Source organism: Thermobia domestica, chromosome 17 (genome assembly GCF_964235325.1).
Source record: "Thermobia domestica chromosome 17, izTheDome1.hap1.1, whole genome shotgun sequence".
Classification (NCBI taxonomy): Eukaryota; Metazoa; Arthropoda; class Insecta; order Zygentoma; family Lepismatidae; genus Thermobia; species Thermobia domestica.
This window is the reverse complement of record NC_137470.1, coordinates 123424786-123444691: the sequence shown is the minus strand read 5'-3', so window position 1 is coordinate 123444691 and position 19906 is coordinate 123424786.

Genomic DNA, 19906 nt, shown 5'->3' with positions numbered 1-19906 from the left:
AAAAGAGAGTGGAGTTTCCGCGACCACCCCGAACTAATAAACCTACAGATCGAAAATGGCATTGATATGGGAACACATCACGATACAGATAAAACTGCGGCAACTGTGGCATGTTTTCTTGCTGATCAGTTGCGTGGAAAATTGGTAAAATTTCTCAAGCAAACAGATTGTTTTTCAATTTCAGTGGACGAATCTACAGACAGGTTTGCGGATAAGCACTTGCTGTTATATGTGACATATATGGACGAAGAAGATAACCCTTGTTGTTGTTTTTATAAATTAGTGCCCGTAGAAAATGCCGATGCAAAATCCCTTGAAGAGAAAATTGTTCAAGCGTTTTCCGAAGATGGCATAGATATTTTAAGTCTTAAAGAAAAGCTTGTTGGATTTGGTTCAGACGGGGCTGCAGTGTTTGCTGGGAGAAATGAACGTGTTGCCGCTCGAATTAGAAGGAATATCAACCAGTGTCTCATTAGCGTACACTGCATGGCACACTGAATGGATCTTGTTTCTGAAAGAGGTTTTGGTGTTGTGAATGCTCTTCATAGCTTTGCATGTTTGTTAGACGAACTTTACGAAGTGTTCAGTAAGCCATCCGCAGCTGCAAAGCTTAAAAGTATCGCGACAGTCACAAATGCCGCAGGACTGCTGAAAATCAAAAAATTGTTTCACATACGTTGGATTTTTAGGATTTTAGGATTTAGATTTGTGGGCTTTCGGCATCTAAGGCCATTTAGCCCTTCACGATTTGAGGGATGACGTCCCTCGGCGAGCACACAATTCGAGGAAAGGGAAGGAAGAAAGGATTGGGAAAGGAAGGAAGCGGCCTGGGACCTATAAGTTAGGTACCACCCCGGCATTTGCCTGGTGTGAATGAGGAAAACCCAGGAAAACCTCATTCAGGGTGGCTGGCCTGAAAAAGCTGTTACACTTTTTCGACCGAGTGACCCCACCGGGAATCGAACCCGGGACCGCTCGCACCGAAGGCGAGAGCGTTAGCGACTACGTTGGATTTCAAGTGAGAGGGACGCATTATTGGCAGTCTTTACAGATTTTTCTTCTATAATGCAATTCCTACTTCTGGAGTGTGAATATATTGATCATTTCAGCAGAAACCGCTCTAAACTGAGTGGTATTTACAAAAAACTGTCGGAGAAAAATAACATTCTATTGCTAGGTTTTCTTCTGGATATTGCGTCCATTCTGTCTAATATTAGCAAAACGATGCAAAAAGAATCAGTTTCGTACAACGAAATAGAGAAAAAAATTCAATCTACAATTCAAGCTCTGAGAGAAATGCGTGTGAAAGATGGTGTCTACCTAAGTCTTTGTAAAGAAAAGTATTTAGTGTACTGCAGACAAGCGTCTGATATAGGGAGTGATGATAGTGAGTTCCATCAAATAACGGGGCAGGTAATCCAGGGTTTAGTAGACGAAGTGGAAAGATTTCCTTCTAATGATGTGCTAAAGTGTTTTTCAGTGTTTGAAAATAAAGATGGTAATAGCATGAGTGGTTTATACGGTAACGTAGACGTATATAAAGCAGCTCAATTGTTGGGATTGAATCCTGATATTGCAGTGTCAGAATGGAGAGAGTACAAATCAAGTTCTAAGTCTTTAAATGATTTCCAGCTCTTAAAACATTAACGCGAAAAGTTCGCCCTGTACAGTCCGCGGCATAAAATTTGTTACAAAAATTCTAAGTCCAAATGAATAAGAAACTCTTGCCCAGTTTTCTTATGCATTCCCGCAATACATGTATCAATCGATTAGTTGCTTCTAGTATTTATTCCAACTCCTCCCCGTCCTCCACCTCTCCTTGTCTAAAGCAGTGTGTGTGACGTAGTACACTCTTTCCATTCAGCTGAAAAAGAAACAGGAATCAAGTTTACAACGTTATAGCTTTAAAACAGTCTTTTCCATTCGTTTGTTCTGAAATATTTTTAAGAGCCTAAATTAAAGGAAAGTCACACAATCTTCCCAGAGCTTCATAAATCTCTTTAGTTTCATTCTTTTCTTTCTTTAAAGAATGCAAGCTAGTAAGATGCTCCCTAAGAAATCTATGGAAATTGCCAAGAGCTCTAAAATATCTACGGACAGAAACGAGTTTTATTCAATGATTCATTTACTTTCTTTTCAGTAAGTGCAAGCAAATGTTTCAGGGGCGTCATTTGGGCAGGACAGGAGGGTGTAATTCCCCCTCTCTTGAGCTTCATAAATACGTATTTTTTGATCAAATGTATAGTAATACACTAATAAAAATTGAAAATCTTATGTCGCCGGAGAATCTCTTCCTCCCCCCCCCCCCACAATAAAGTCTAAAAGACACTGGTTTTAACAACAAACCTATAGAGTTACGATAGCACATTGCTAAAGAGCTTACATTTGGTTTCAAGAGTCGAAGGTTTGATCTCAAGCCATATGACTTCCTGGGTGACATTGAGAGAGAGAGAGAGAGGGAGAGAGAGAGGTTCAAGTATGGAGGCAGAGAGGGATGATTTGTATACACAGATTTAGAATTGGGGAAAAAATGATCGGACAGCATTCGTATTATGACGAAAATTCTGATGTTATGAAAGATAAGAAGGGAAGTTTTCGAACTGCGAGGATCACATTAGGCAGTTGTCGAATTAATGTGGAGAACTCTTTTTAGAGCATCAGATGATTACGAAAGGAGAGAAAGATCTTCAGAACTGAGGAATTAAGATTTTAAAAAATCTGATTTCGGCAAAGGGTTTCGAACCACGAACCTTGTGGTTATCGAATCATGACTTTATCCATTCTGCTACGGAGAATTCTATTACTCGTTCTTATACGTTTCCTTTAGCTGCGTTGAAAGCTACCTTAAGGGGATATTCTTGTAACTTAGTTACAATGTGCAAAATGAACTTCTTCTTCTTCAGGACACTTTTTAAAGCTTTAAAATTTGTTACTATTGTTTTAATTAAGTTACATTTGATACAACCATCTGATAAAGTAGTGCCAAGCCCTGTGCGTCATTGTCTGTTAGGTGAATGGTTAAAGTAAGTTACTTTTACGTGGATGGTCCGAGCTTCCAATCAAGACCATTCTTATTGATTATTTTATTTGAGCTACGCTCATACTGTATATTTCACAAGTTCAAGTTTGAAGTAATGTAGTCACAGCTAGTTTAATTCGAAATAATTTTCCAATATTATATTTGTTACTAAATTTACATGGCACTCCTCACTTGTTTGTAGCCCTGCATAAATGCAAAATTGTTTTAAAAGTATATTTTACTTTCAAGTATTATTAAATTTTTTAAAATTGTCCTTCAAATTTATTTTATAATTATTTTCTATTTCTTAATTATAACATATTTTCTATGTTACACGTTTATTATTTACATTTTATGTCTTACCTCTGAAGAGGAGCTTTTGACAATTCAGAGCAGCAGGGACATACACAAGATGCAATCCAGAGCTTTTGCCCCCACGAAATCACTACTTTTTTTTTGTAAATTATATCTAATTTTATAGATGGTGATAGCAGGGGCGGATCCAGAGGAGTGTGTTTGGGGTGATCGCATCCCCCAGAATAGGGAACTTTTTATACTTTTTATTTTAAAAATAAAACATATCCTAAGTATTTTTCATCTTTGTATTATAAACTTAAATTAAAACCTAAAGTAGATAGGCCTTACTTACTTAAGAAAGTTAATTCTACAGAAGAGCTCTTTCTCATTTACTATTTATTCTTTTCTTTCTTTCCCTTTTCTTTCTTTCTTTCTTTTTTTGGAATCCGCTCTTACCTTGATTTGACTTCGAACGACCGCCCCTCCCAAACAATCATCCTGGATCCGCCCCTTGATGATAGACACTTTAGTAAAATATGCCCTCAATCGCTGAAATAAATTCCTGACAAGCTTTCGATCGCTGAAATAAATTTCTGTCTACGGCCCTGCAAAACAGTGACGATTTTAGGGAGTGATCAGTTAGTAATGCCTCCCTGGAGCAACGACACTTCCCCAGAAGTCATATCTCTGATAATTCAGAATGTGATTTGTGCATTATCAGTTTTCACTCTCTTGAAACGCACCAAAAAGGAACTGTTCTGAAGTATTTACTGGTTCTCCCTATGACCCCATTTCAATATGGCCAACCTTGGACATATACACATCTGAAATATCACCTTTTATGTCAGTGATCCCGAAAACTATCCAGACGACACAAATATAGGATATTTTCGATTCTTCATTCCTGTCACCCTCCCATTGTCAACTCGAAGCCAACCAAGGCTTATTTTGGACTTACGCAGCATCCACAGTGTCACTTTTCATCTTTGCATATGAATTCGACACTAATTTCGTTCTTATTTGACTACTTTTACATGTCACCTTCACCTCTTGGTAGGGATTTTTTCAGTATCTCGCCCCCACAACTATGGAGAAATTTCAACCAACTAAGTATAATTATAAATTATCATCTGAAACACAACAGTACGGGTGATCTTTTTCGCAGACGAATTCGTTAACTACTGTTTCAATATCGATGTATTGGCTTTTTTTGCTGTCCATGCTGAAGATTGCCAAAGAGCTAAACTTCATCTGCACTATTGTGCAATGAATATAGGTTTTAGTGGTTTAATTTACTGAATCCTCGCTTAGATGTTGCTCTCGTCACAGAAAAAGTGATATACAGTTATAAAAGAAAAATGAAATGAAATATCTAATTTTTACGTCCCACGATTATGCCGACTATGCTAATGGAGAGAGTAATGGTGAGAAATAAATGAAATTGTTTAATGAAAAAAGTGGGAGGAAACGGGAGAAACCCGAGGACACTCATGCACACGGTGTTTGTCCATAATAAAGTTCTTTCGGCGTGAGCTGGGATCGAACCAAGGACCCCATGCACCACAGGTAAAATTATAAAAGAATAGGCGTCTAAACAAATACGGAACACTACTATCAATGAGAGTTATATAAGATTAGATTTTTAGTTATTTCATTCTAAGTTAAAATTTCAATCAATCTTGTTCTTCATTACTGTTCGAAAACTTGAAGTTGTTGCTGCAAGGACGTGATAAATCTTTTCAGTAGACGTCGCAGTCCCCTCCGCAGCTTCTTTTTCATGTAAGGCTAAAGTAGTCTCATTTTAGACATCGAGGAAAAATAGTAGAATTACGAATTTTCAATGGGCCCCGTTTTACTCTGGGCTCCCTCAAAGCACTGTCGTTAGTTACGTCACTGTTCAGGATGCATGATGCAGCTTCTGCTTTTAGGAATACTTTCTAAGGCAGTACGAGTTTTTTTTAACTGCTGTGTGAATTAAGTTGTATTTGCTAGAAGTGTCGGTTAAAGGAAACTAAAGATCCTACACTCAAACACAAATAATCTCTTTCGAAACTCTAATGGAAAACGAAACGAATCGTCCTTGGATACAAATTCATAACTTACAAAAGTCATGTTCACGTCATGGTTTGATTGATGAAGGGTTAGTAAAAGGAATTCTTACACTGGTGGTCGTGGTTTCGAATCTCTGCTCTTCTTGTTACTTTTTTCTCTTAGCTACACTTAATTTGTGCATTCCAAACCTCGAAGTTTGGTTTGGATTATTTATGAAAGCAGGTAGAGAATTAATTGTAGTCGAAATTAGTTTCAAATATGAGATTATAATTACATATTTTGTCTTTAACTTATTACGTATCAATTTTTATATCAAATTTTCCAGTCTTTATTTAATTCATCTTCCGGTGTAATACAATGAACATTTGCAGAGCGACGTCAGTCGGACGAAAGTACTATATTCCATTGTTACTCTAATATACCTAGGTATTTGTTCATATATTTATAAATCGTTTACTAAGTAAAAACTTATGGCGGTCCACATTATGTGTCATATAATAGACCGTACGAAGGCGGACATAGCAGAAGGCGTATTTCAAATATCACTGGTGATAAAAAGTAGGGGTCTTCTTCACTCGATTCGAACCACTGTTGCAGGCGGTTTTTGTTTACATAGCAAGCATAATACCACTCGGCCACCAAGTCTCGCACGTTAGCCTCTTTATTAATGCAGAACATACTGAGACACTTACATTCACTGGTGTCGCGTAATGTATTTCATAAAATTTTGTTAATAAGTGGGTCGAATTAGGTAGCCCTCGAGAGGGCTGATGGTGTTGTGGGCGAGCATTTATTAATAGTGTGTATAATCCCCTTGGGACTCGATTACAGCTGCCATACGCTGGTATTGAATCCATCAGGCGAGAGATATAGCGTTGGGTGCAACAGATCGACCACGCATCTTCAACACGCTCCCAAAGATCATTAGATATTCGCGGAGGATGGTTCGACCAGGTTTCCCGCAATGTTCTTGCAACAGAGGCCCACATATTTTCAATAGGGTTCAGATCTGCTCCATGAGGTACCCAGTCAACTATTTCGACATCAGGTTGCCTCTGCAACCATGTCTGAACCACATTTGAATTATGTATCGAGCTATTGTCCTGTTGCAAATATAATATGCCGTCACCTACATGAGCTTTTATTTCCGGAAGCGTTTCATCCAGATGTTCCACATACTTGTGGGCGTTTAGGCGACCAGGAATCCTGTAGATTCCTCCGAAATTTGCAGCCTCGCATATCCATGCCCAACAGTGGACAGTTACATGTCCCATTCGACCAGAACGGGAAACGTATTCAGAGGCATACCTTTTTCCAGGGGGGCGTTAAACACGCTTCGGCCCGAAGTTTGCACTGGAAAATATTTTTTCGTCTGTGAAAACGACCTCGTCCCACAAACGTGCAATATTTAACTGTGCAAACGCCAGACGGTCAACCATGTGGTCTTCTGTTAGTCGCTCCTTAACAGCTGCCCTGTATGATCTCAAACCAAAGGATTTGAGTCTACGACGGACAGTCGTAACATCGCCTGGGAAATTGGTTTCCTCTCGTAACTGTCGGGCAGACATGAAAGGGTGCTCACGGCACTGGGCAATTACACTCTGGTCTTCTTCGGCAGAGGAAACTCTTTGTCGCCCACTTCCTCTTTTACGTCTTACATCTCCTGTTTCCTCATATCCACTCCACCACCTCCGTGCTGTAGCACGGTTAACGCCATATCTCGCGCCTGCCTCGCTATAGTTCATGCCCGCATGCTCAATTAAAGCAATCACGCTGCTTTTAACAGAAGCTTCGTAGTGAGCCATTTTCACACCAGAAACAAAATGATAGCTTTGCTTAGGTGTTTGAACGGGACGTGCTTCATGTGACGTCACGTAACAAGGCGGAGTTTCCTCTCATTGCTGTAGACAATATCGTACGCCCTCTGCTGGGTGTTTCGTGACGGAAAAAGTGCTTTTAAGCAGCTCATGGCGACCGCTTTGAAATCAAATGTAAAGTATGAGAATTAAATTTGTCATATCTGTAGTTTGGTGTAGAGACAAAACAATATTGGAAACCAAAGGTTTAAGAACAACTCAGATTATTAATATAAAACAAGTCAAAGATTATTAACTTGTATTATCATACAAGAAATGCAAGAATTTTGAAACAAAGAAAAATAACTTAGAAATTTGCAACTGAAGACAAAAAAAACTAACTTAAACACACTAAAGGGTATGAGTAGGGGGATTAATGGGGACATCAGCAATGAGGCTATATGTCCCCGTCTCGATTAACGCGAGGGATGGATTTTACCATTTCACTTTGACGGAATAACGTAGAGGATGGAGATGAGGGGGAAGATACATAACAGCTATAAATATAAAAATAAAAGTGACAATGTTCGGTGGTGAATAACTCTTGAACTACCCGATCGTTCTCAATCACATTTTGAACATAGATGAAATTCGAACCTGGAAAGCTTTTTGTTATTTTATTTTGATATTAGAACTTGCGGAAGAGGAGGGGAGGGTAAATATATGAAAATGAATAAAACTTAATAACTCTTGAACAATCCGACTGATCCCAATCGATCAAACATTCAATATAGATAAGGTTCGGACTTGGGATGTTTTCATTTTTTGCCTTGACGGCACAATGTAGGGGAGGGGAAGGGGGGACTATTTAAAAAAATAAAAATAAAAATGCTGTCTTGGTGACTTCATCACGCTTAAACCACCGAACTGATCTTAATGAAATTATCAACATAGATGGGGTTCGGACCTGGGGTGGTTTTTATCATATCCCTTTGATGGTAGAACGTAGGGTAGGAGGGGAGATATCTATAAAAATGAATAAAACTTAACAACTCTTGAACCACCTGACCGATCTCGATCTAATTTTCAACATAGACGACGTTCGGGCCTAGAAACTTTTGTTTTAATATTTTCACTTTGACGGTAGAACATAGGAGAGGATAAGAGAAGGAGAGATTAATATATAAAAATAAATAGAACAACTCTTGAACCATCCAACAGATTTCGATCAAATTTTCAACGTACATGACATTCGGGCCTGGGATAATTTTTGTCATACCGTGCCCCCAACATGGAGAGGGGAGAGGGATACATAAAATCATCGAAAATGACCAACATCAAAGAGTGCTTTAGTAATAGTAAAACCATAACATATTACTATTTTTCTTTAATTTATCCCAGCGAAATCGGGGTGCGACTTAGATTCGAGGACGTCGTAAGTTCGAGTAGGTATCGAGAAATAATTAAAGATATTAACGTGTTATTGAGTTACTTTGATAATAATAATAATAATAATAATAATAATAATAATAATAATAATAATAATAATAATAATAATAATAATAATAATAATAATAATAATAATAATATTAATAATAATAGTAACTATTATTATTATTATTATTATTATTATTATTATTATTATTATTATTATTATTATTATTATTATTATTATTATTATTATTATTATTGAAGATTTGATCATTCAAATATTGAAAGATCAAAATATTCAAATATCTTAAGACAATTAAACGTGTGTCATCGCCGACTAATGATCACCAAAAATTCTAAATTTAAACAAACTATTCACACATGGTTCCGACTTGAGAACCTCCAGAATATTACCTACTTCCTTGAGCACAGATCTACGCTCTATATGCGCTAAATGGTATGTTTTAGTATGTTTAAATTAGATTTCCTTGTCTTCAGTTACAAAATTCTAAGTTAGTATTTTTCGTTCTTTCAAAATTTCCTTCGATTTTTTTAATCATACAAGTCAATAATCTTTGGCATAGTTTATATTAATAACGTGGTTGTTCTTAAACCTTTCGTTCGCTATTTGATTTCTTCTCCACACCAAACTACAGATATGATACGTTTAATTCTCATACTTGTCATTTGGTTTCAAAGCAGTCACCATTATCTGGTAAAGCAATTTTGTTCGCCACGATTCATGAGTTTTGTAACAAAACACGTCAAGAAATGAGTTAAATGAAGGCTGCAAGAGTTTATATCAAAGTTGAGTATTGTGAGCTAGTGACAAGCATGTAATAACGTCTCGTATTTGAAAATAATGTTAGCTACTTTTAATTCACTAACTGTTATTAGATTTAATTCAAGCTTAAAGAATTGGAATGAACAAACGCAATGTAGCTTAAAGAAACAAAACGTAAGAAGAACGGACGAGATTCGAACCCTGGACCACCAGTACAAAAATCCTGTTTACTAACCCCTCACCTAACAAGCCATCAATTTCTATAAGTTTTAAATTTGCAAGCAAATGACACCCTTTATACGTTTGTGCAATCAATGTTTTGCTGTTTTCCTCTTCAAGAACGTAACACGTTTACGACGATTCGTTTCGTTTTCCATTAGAGCTTCTAGAGAGAATATTTGTGTTTGAGTATAGGATCTTTTGTTTCCTTTAACCGACAGTTCTAGCAAATACAACTCAATTGAAACAGCTGTAAAAAAAAACCTAGTACTGTCTTAGAAAGTATTCCTAAAAGGGAGAAACTCCATCGTGCACCCTGAACAGTGACGGGAGTGCTTTGAGCGAGGCCAACAGCAAAATGGGGTCCATTGAAGATTCGTAACTCCACTTTGAAGGGTTTTAATTAATTTCACACTTTTTCCTCAATGTCTAAAATGTAACTACTTAGCCTTAGATGAAAAGGAAGTTGTGAAGGAGCTATAGACTGTGAAGTCTGCCGAAAAGATTTATCACGTCCTTGCAGCAACTATTTGCAGCAACTATTTCGAGCAAAAGGGAATAAGTACATCAGACCTAAGTTTTCAGAAACGCTAAAAAGCCTTCCCGAGGCGTATTTGTATTTGTTTCAACACGTATATAACTGATTAATTGTAGCAAAAGAACTGACAAACTTTAAGACAAGAAGAAGAATCTTGTATTGTAGCACTGCAATTGGTGAGAAAAGCTTAAAAGTGGAAAAAATGTTTTTATGTACTTATTCTCTTTTTCCAATCAGTGGTTCAATTATGAGCCTATATTTTTGAGGTGTTAAAAATAATAATAATTAGAAGAAAACTTATTAACTGGTAGGTTACGTTGGACTCTTAATTCTGTATATGGAATAATGGAACGTGGGGTTATACAGAGGATTTTGGATTTCAGTTGGCGATCAATTAATCTTTACCCTAGTAGGGAATACTGGTTGGTCCGGATTTCGAACAGTAATGAAGATCAAGATTGATTGAAATTTCAACTTAGAATGAAATAAATAAAAATCTAATCTTATACAACTCTCATTGATAGTACTGTTCCGTATTTGTTTAGACGCCTATTCTTTTATAACTTTACCTATGGTGCATGGAGTTGTTGGTTAGATCCCAGCTCGCGCTGAATGAACTTTATTATGGACAAACACCGTGTGCATGAGTTTTATCGGGTTTCTCCAGTTTCCTCCCACTTTTTTCATTAAACGATTTCATTCGTTTCTCACCATCACTGTCTCCATTAGCGTAGTCGGCATAACGTGGGACGTAAAACTTAAATATTTCGTTTCGTTTTTCTTTTATAACTGTATTTCACTTTTCCTGTGACGAGAGCATCATCTAAGCGAGTATTCAGTGAATTAAACGACTATATTCATAGCACAATAGTACAGAATGAAGTTTAGCTCTTTGGCAATCTCCAGCATGCAGAGCAAGAAAAGCCAATACATTGACATTGAAACAGTAGTTAACGAATTCCTCTGCGAAAAAGATCACCCGTACTGTCGTGTTTCAGATGATAATTTATAATTATACTTAGTTGGTTGAAATTTCTCAATAGTTGTGGGGGCGAGATACTGAAAAAAATCCCTACCAAGAGGTGAAGGTGACATGTAAAAGTAGTCAAATACGAACGAAATTAGTGTCGAATTCATATGCAAAGATGAAAAGTGACACTGTGGATGCTGCGTAAGTCCAAAATAAGCCTTGGTTGGCTTCGAGTTGACAATGGGAGGGTGACAAGAATAAAGAATCGAAAATATCCTATATTTGTGTCGAATGGATAGTTTTCGGGATCACTGACATAAAAGGTGATATTTCAGATGTGTATATGTCCAAGGTTGGCCATATTGAAATGGAGTCATAGGGAGAACCAGTAAATACTTCAGAACAGTTCCTTTTTGGTGCGTTTCAAGACACTGAGAGTGAAAAGTGATAATGCACAAATCACATTCTGAATTATCGGGGATATGACTTCTGGGGAAGTGTCGTTGCTCCAGGGAGGCATTACTAACTGATCACTCCCTAAAATCGTCACTGTTTTGCAGGGCCGTAGACAGAAATTTATTTCAGCGATCGAAAGCTTGTCAGGAATTTATTTCAGCGATTGAGGGCATATTTTACTAAAATGTCTATCATCCAGGGGCGGATCCAGGATGATTGTTTGGGAGGGGCGGTCGTTCGAAGTCAAATCAAGGTAAGAGCAGATTGGAAAATAAAAAAAAGAAAGAAAGAAAAGAAAAGAAAAGAAAAGAAAAAAAACAAATTTAGAAAAGGAGAAGTAGCTCTTCTGCAGAATTAACTTTCTTAAGAAAGTAAGGCCTATCTACTTTAGGTTTTAATTTAAGTTCATAATACAAAGATGAAAAATACCTAGGATATATTTTAGTTTTTTTTTAAAAAAGTATAAAAAGTTCCCTATTCTGGGGGATGTGATGGCCCGAACGCACTCCCCTGAATCCGCCCCTGCTATCATCATGTCTAAAATTAGATATAATTTACAAAAAAAAAAGTAGTGATTTCGTGGGGGCAAAAGTTCTTGATTGCAAAGGCCTGCGTCCTGTGTATGTCCCTGCTGCTCTGAATTGTCAAAAGCTCCTCTTCAAAGGTAAGACATAAAATATAAATAATAAACGTGTTACATAGAAAATATGTTATAATTAAGAAATAGAAAATAATTATAAAATAAAGTTGAAGGACAATTAAAAAACACAATAAAACTTGAAAGTAAAATATACTTTTAAAACAATTTTGCATTTATGTAGGGCTACAAACAGTGAGGAGTGCCATGTAAATTTAGTAACAAATATAATATTGGAAAATTATTTCGAATTAAACTAGCTGTGACTACATTACTTCAAAATTGAACTTGTGGAATATACAGTATGAGCGTAGCTCAAATAAAATAATCAATAAGAATGGTGTTGATTGGAAGCTCGAACCATCCACGTAGGAGTAACTTACATTAACCATTCACCTAACAGACAATGACGCACAGGGCTTGACACTACTTTATCAGATGGTTCTATCAAATGTAACTTAATTAAAACAATAGTAACAAATTTTAAAGCTTTAAAAAGTGTCCTGAAGAAGAGGAAGTTCATTTTGCACATTGTAACTAAGTTACAAGAGGTTTATGTCCTATCTGAACGGCGCATCCACCGAGTCAACTTTTGGAACATCCCCTTAAGGTAGCTTTCAACGCAGCTAAGGGAAACGTATGTGAACGAGTAATAGAATTCTCCGTAGCAAAATGGATAAAGTCATGGTTCGATAACCACAAGGTTCGTGGTTCGAAACCCGTCGCCGAAATCAGATTTTTTAAAATCTTAATTCCTCAGTTCTGAAGATCTTTCTCTCCTTTCCTAATCATCTGATGCTCTAAAAAGAGTTCTCCACATTAATTCGACAACTCCCTCTCTCTTTCTCTCTCTTTTAATGTCCCCCAGGATGTCATATGGCTTGAGATCAAACCTTCAACTCTTGAAACCAAATGTAAGCTCTTTAGCAATGTGCTATCGTAGCTCTATAGGTTTGTTGTTAAAACCAGTGTCTTTTAGACTTTATTCGGGGGGGGGGGGAGGAAGAGATTCTCCGGCGACATAAGATTTTCACTTTTTATTAGTTCATTACTATACATTTGATCAAAAAATACGTATTTATGAAGCTCAAGAGAGGGGGAATTACACCCTCCTGTCCTGCCCAAATGACGCCCCTGAAACATTTGCTTGCACCTACTGAAAAGAAATTCAATGAATCATTGAATAAAACTCGTTTCTGTCCGTAGATATTTTAGAGCTCTTGGCAATTTCCATAGATTTCTTAGGGAGCATCTTACTAGCTTGCACTCTTTAAAGAAAGAAAAGAATGAAACTAAAGATATTTATGAAGCTCTGGGAAGATTGTGTGACTTTCCTTTAATTTAGGCTCTTAAAAATATTTCAGAACAAACGAATGAAAAAGACTGTTTTAAAGCTATAACGTTGTAAACTTGATTCCTGTTTCTTTTTCAGCTGAATGGAAAGAGTGTACTACGTCACACACACTGCTTTAGACAAGGAGAGGTGGAGGACGGGGAGGAGTTGGAATAAATACTAGAAGCAACTAATCGATTGATACATGTATTGCGGGAATGCATAAGAAAACTGGGCAAGAGTTTCTTATTCATTTGGATTTAGAATTTTTGTAACAAATTTTATGCCGCGGACTGTACCATTATCAACTGCTGCCGGTGAACGTGCTCATAATATTAAAAGTTCCGAAAGAAACCGTATGTTGGCAAGTACCTTGCAATCTCTATTGACAATTAAACTCAATGGAGCTCCTTTAAAATTATGGGATGCTGTTACAGCTGCTGATAAGTGGGTTTCGTCCGGCCATCACTTGTCCGATTCTCGTTACACACGGAAAGAAAGTGAAGAGAAGTTTAATCTTAAAATTTTTCTGTAAGGTAAGATACTATATTCCAAACTATTTTTTAGGTCTATAAATACAGCAACAGAATCATTCAATACTACTATTAGTGTGGCTCTCCCCGCTGGTCTAGTGGCAAGCATGCGCGCATTATCTTTGGTGTACGGGGTTCCGGGTTCGACTCCCGGTGAGAGCGCCTTACAAAAATTTGAACGATTACAGTGGTTCGAATGCCAACTTAAACTGTAGGTCCACATATCAACCTTCGTCGCTGAAAATGGACGCTAAACTAAAATCACCAAATCAATCGTATTATTGTGTTTGTGCTTTCATTTTTTAAAGTTTAACGTCCTACGAATATTCACCAAGGCTAAGGAGGACGGTCATGATGAGATAGATGATAATGGTGGATTAAGAAAGTGGAAGGAAACGGGAGGACCCCGAGAAAACTCATACACACAGTGTTTGTATACCACAAGCAGAATTTGCCGCGAGCTAGACTCCAGCCAGGGATCCCACGCACATGAGATGAGCGCTCTACCACTGAGGCAACGCGGCTTTTCGTTGTGCAAGTATTTGTATTGAAATCATATGTTATTTATAATATATTCTTGCTAATAATACAATATAGATACATAGTATTATTTATAAATTAAATTTTTGAGTTTTACGTCCCACGGTTAGTATTATTTAGACTTACATAGGTGACCGGATATCTGAGCGACCAAACTGAAACACTAAATACTTAGCGAAGAAACGGTATTTTCATAAATAATAATAATAACTGTACTCAGACTCTACAGCTTGTGGGGATCTATGGCTGGCCAGGGAGCGCTTCAGCTTCGTAGGTCTAATGCTTGGTTAGCACATCGGTTCTCAGGCGCTAATATTTCTCACTTATAGATCTCATATCGCTATTATCGTGAATGCAGTCTTTAATATGACAGTAAACATAAGAGGACTGTGCTCCCACGGGAGTCTAACCCTAGACCATACGCATGGAAGTGTGTATTAAATGCAGTAGATAAGCGCACCAATTTAGGTTAAATGAATAATTAACATTATTAAAGTGTTTTAAATAACAATGACGACTAGTTTAAACATTTATAATAATAATAATAATAATAATAATAATAATAATAATCCATGAATATTTCAACTTTTTGGAGCCCCTACTTCGTGTGAAGCACAGTGAGGCATTATTGTGGATCGCCAAACTTTTCCCCCCACCATTTTCAAACGATTTCGCACCCTGATAAACGGCCTGTTGTGAGAGCGTTTGATGATGTGTACATCCAAGAGAGATGTAAGTAACAAACCAGCTAACGAATAGCGATAGACAAATTTCTCCGAAGTATGAACGGAACGGAATTCACAATTGGACGTAGAATTAGACAACAATAAACCATCAATACAAAGCAAAGGATGTTTTGGAGAGACGACATTAATTTGACAAAGGAAGATATGACTTTGCCATTGACAATGGGCCATATTGACAGTATAAAAATGAGTGTTATGCAGGTAAACAAATGGTGGTAAAACTAGAGACGTTAATGTGTTGTTAGATAAACTCCGGTGTTGACAATGGAATATAGGTGAGCTATATCAGTGTTGTATAGGAGAGGAATCTCCAATAGAATGGTAATGACGTCATGGTCAAGGGAATATTGTAACAAGGAGACCTTCGTAACGGAGTAAAACAAACCTATGTCCGAAAGGTACACTGTATCACGTAATTGTTTTTTTCCTGTATGTATTGGCGAGCGACATGGGATGACAACGAACGCATAGTTAGGCGATAGTCATAGATGTCTTTAAGCATACGAATTATGCCTTCTCTAGTTAAAATATGAGTCAAATTAGCAATAAGGAGACCCTCCGTATTCACAAGATGACAATACAAATCCCCCAACGAAGACTGTATTCCAGCTAAAGTCCGTCTAATAGTAAGGACAACATCATGCATAACAGAAATTTCCCTGTGAAGCGTACGTTTAAGAGAATTTAATTCCGATGCTAAAATTTGGCCGTGTTTTTCCAACGACTTCACCACACTGTTTAACTTGTGGATCTGGTAAGTATTGTAGGAAGACAGTCCTAAGATGGCAATACCGATTAAAAAGGGGAGGACAGCTCTTTTCGTACGACCATTGGAACAAGTTAATTTCTCCTGATTTTCCGCATTTTAAAATGACAAGGGATTTGAGAAATAATCCTGTCACGAAATTCTTGATCCGTTTCTCTATGAGACGACAAATGTCTATTCTAAGCAGGGCAAAAAGACAAGCGATAAGTTTGGAAGCTAAAATCCAAACGTATACGAACAGGAACAAAATAGGTGTTCGAATAAAGAAGGGCCAAGCCCTGAGATTGAAACACTGTCCCAAGAGATGGAAAGGTATACTGAGCTGACAGCGGGACTGAGAAACAACTAACAGTACCAACCAGGATGACAAGTAAAAAAAAAAGCGAGATAACAAGCGTCATGGTGAGAAGGAGGTTATTCACCTAACGTGAGTAAATTGCTATGTGTCGGTACGGAACGAAGCTGAAGCTGACACGACAAAATGGAGAAGAAAAAAATTGCAGGCAGTGGATGAGTCGGTATTAATATGACAGAGTAAACAGCAGCGAGAAAAGGCGTGCTATTTACAATGATCCGTCCACGGCGAACGTGTGAAAATGGGCCTGTAGGTTATTGAATATCTGGAGAAGTACAGACACCACAAAAGGCGTATGTATGCGGACGTCGAACTCAAGACGAGTTATCCATAGCAAAGTCAGTGCGGCCAGCAAAAGGGGATCCAAGGGGCCCATGGGGACAAATCATCAGTACCTCGCACAAAATTACGCTGAGGGCGTAAGGCCAAAAAAGATCAGAAATTAGAGCGGGTCTGAACTCATGCCCAGGCGGGGAAGGAACGGAGAACCCCGGCCACAATGTCCAAGAAAGTAGGGAGTGCGTCGTTCTATGAAAAGAAACACTGGTGTTCTGCCATAAGAAAATCGAATACACTGGAAGGGGAAGAGCCGTAAAAGAACACAAAAGGCTCTAGGTTCGAATCCAAATGGTGGAATGAGCAAAGTAAGTTGCGTACTAATAGCAGTAAGGTCTGTAGTGGGATTCCTAGCGGTATAAAATTTCGTCGGCAGGACGTAGGATAAACCCATCAACGCGAGACCTGGTGCTACACTGCACCCGTGGAAAGGGTCACTGGTTCGAAATGAGATTGCGGTCGCATGTAGTGTGTAAGGCGGGCGTCTGCATCACGGTGTGTGTTTGGGAGGGGTTCGACAACACGTTGTGTGTTTCTGTAGCCACTACTTCAAGTCCGAGCGGTAGAAGACCGGCATTTCGGCACCACGTTGTGTGTGCTCAGGACTACTAGGGTGAGAGCGGGTTTCGGCACCACGTTGTGTGCCTATACTACTGAGGCTTACCTGGTCTCACAGGCACAGCGCACACTAGACGCTCTTTTCAGATGAAGTTTCTATACCTACAAATCTAGAACGTATCCTCATATTTATTCTATGAAGGAGATTATTAGAGTAAATAAAGGGTACACAAATTTCGTGGAGGAAATTGTGAGCAAAAGGAAACATTCATTAATAGCAAAGGTAGTGTGTGAGGCTCAATGCGAGTACCTTTGTTTTCTAAAATGAATCTAATTTGGAATTTAGTTTCTAGGAAAAATTTTGATTAGTGTCGGACTGAAAACAACACTTAGCCTCAAAACAGACATTCAGACGGGAGAGCAGAGTTATAGGCATTTGTAAAGAAACTGCAATAGATTCAGATTTATGTCAATACATGCTTACTATTTACGGACTTAAAATTCTCCATTCCAGTTCGTCGTTATCGGCACCAACACTCACACAAACACTTTACTACTACACAGTTTGTAGAAGTTATTTGGTGGCACTTATTTAGTCCATAAGGTGAATGGAAAGTCCTCTAATTTATTGGAAATCAAAATTGCTAGAAGATCAATCCTGTGCGGTGACCAATAAGGAGTCGTGGTCCCAGCATAATAGGCGACCAGCAATCGTCTTTTCCCTTCTCTTCTGTGAGGGCGATGTTTTCCGGTGACTTCCCTGTTTTTGGGAGGACGTCGAGGGTATTTTCTAAATACTCTGAAGGATCCAAAGAATTGTAAAACAGTCTTTTTACGTATTGGATATCTTCTTCCTCATATTAAATTTGTCTTTCGATGATTAAGTTAAACAAATAGGATGAGCTTGAACACGGAGATCTTGCGCGACTGAGTTTTAGAGGCAGAAGTCACCATGTTACAAATCGTTGGTCCTATTTGTAGCTTCGTATGGCGTTCTTCGAGCAATGAAGCGTCCATATCTCAGCAAATTGATTTCCTGGCGATTGAAACGGTCTCTTCAATGCATTTCTATCTTAGGTTTGCAGTTTCGTTGATTTTTTTCAATCTTCTGCTCTGTCTGCATGTCTGTTTCCCGGCTAATGTTGTAAAATATATATAACTAGTATTAACCGTGGATTATTTTGCATAATTCAGTGTTTTTAAACGATTCTGTTTTTATTTCTTTAAATCCCTTTTTTCAGTATAAGGAAACTGCAACGCTAAGCAATCACTGCAAACTTTCCTCATTATGTTAAGCCCACATGTTTTGAAGTCCGTGCCTCCTTGTGATAAAATTAATCTTCCGAATGGAAAATAAGATTCCATAACATTTGATGCAAATACCTAACAAATAAAACCATCCTACCCAAAAGTGAACACATGAAAAGGAAAGAAAGAAAAACAAACTTAATCGCATGATGCTACAGTACATGAAGACCACGTTTCACAGGTTAGGAGAGGAAGAAAACACTCAAATCGTCCTGATTGACGTTCCGGATTAAGAGCTATGGAGCCCGGAAAAATTTTCCCGCCAGTGTAAATGCATTGGATAGCTATATGAATTGTTCCTGACGTGCAATCCAGTCTTCAAACTGTTCATGATTTATGTGAGACGACGTTATAAAGGGCAACAGGAAGGAAAGGAGACCAAAATTGTCCGGATTGGCTTTCCGGGTAAAGTCATTCGTGAAACTGGTTATCTTTTCGTTGTAGTTTTTATGTGCTATTAATATACTGCTTGTTTTTAATTGATTTCGGATACATTAAGCCGTTAACTTAAAAATGGTTTGTTTTGTATGTATTATGGCTATTTGTGGGATTATTTTAAAACAAATTTCTGCTAAGAACGATGTAGCTACAAGCTTTTAACGCCGTCGATATTTTGTTTACAGAGAATTCCTTGTTTTAATTGCAATACGATTGAATATAGTTTATCTAATTACGCCTTTAACTCGAAAATTATTAGAATCGAACTTCCTGTTACGCCGCTGTCTTGAATCCAAAAGGGCGGGAAAACATTAAATAAGAATTCATAGACTAACCGCTGGAAAGGATACCGTAACATTTCGAAAATGTCAGAAATCAACATATTGAATCAATATCGTGATTTGAATTTGATTTGGATGTATCATATAAAATTGAACTATTGAATTTTCAAAAAGTCAGCATCTTGATTTTAATATCAAGCCACCAATTTCCAAGTGTAAGTACGTTTCTTGCTCTTATCTCTAGTAAGGTCTTAAAGTTTCAAACAGGTAAACAATACTTCAACCACAACATCGATCTTCCACTAGAAAAAAGAGCTCGTAGCAGCTATACAAATAATTTTGTTGATCGAATATTGAATACGAAGTTACGGAAATCAGTGCGCACAGAGGGCTACAGTTAATGATATAGTTTAGACTACACTCTTGTAAACCACCAATGTTTAGTAGTTACTGTGGCATACGCCTATGACGACATTTACTGGTGATGGAACTTAAGTAGAACCCTAGGGAATT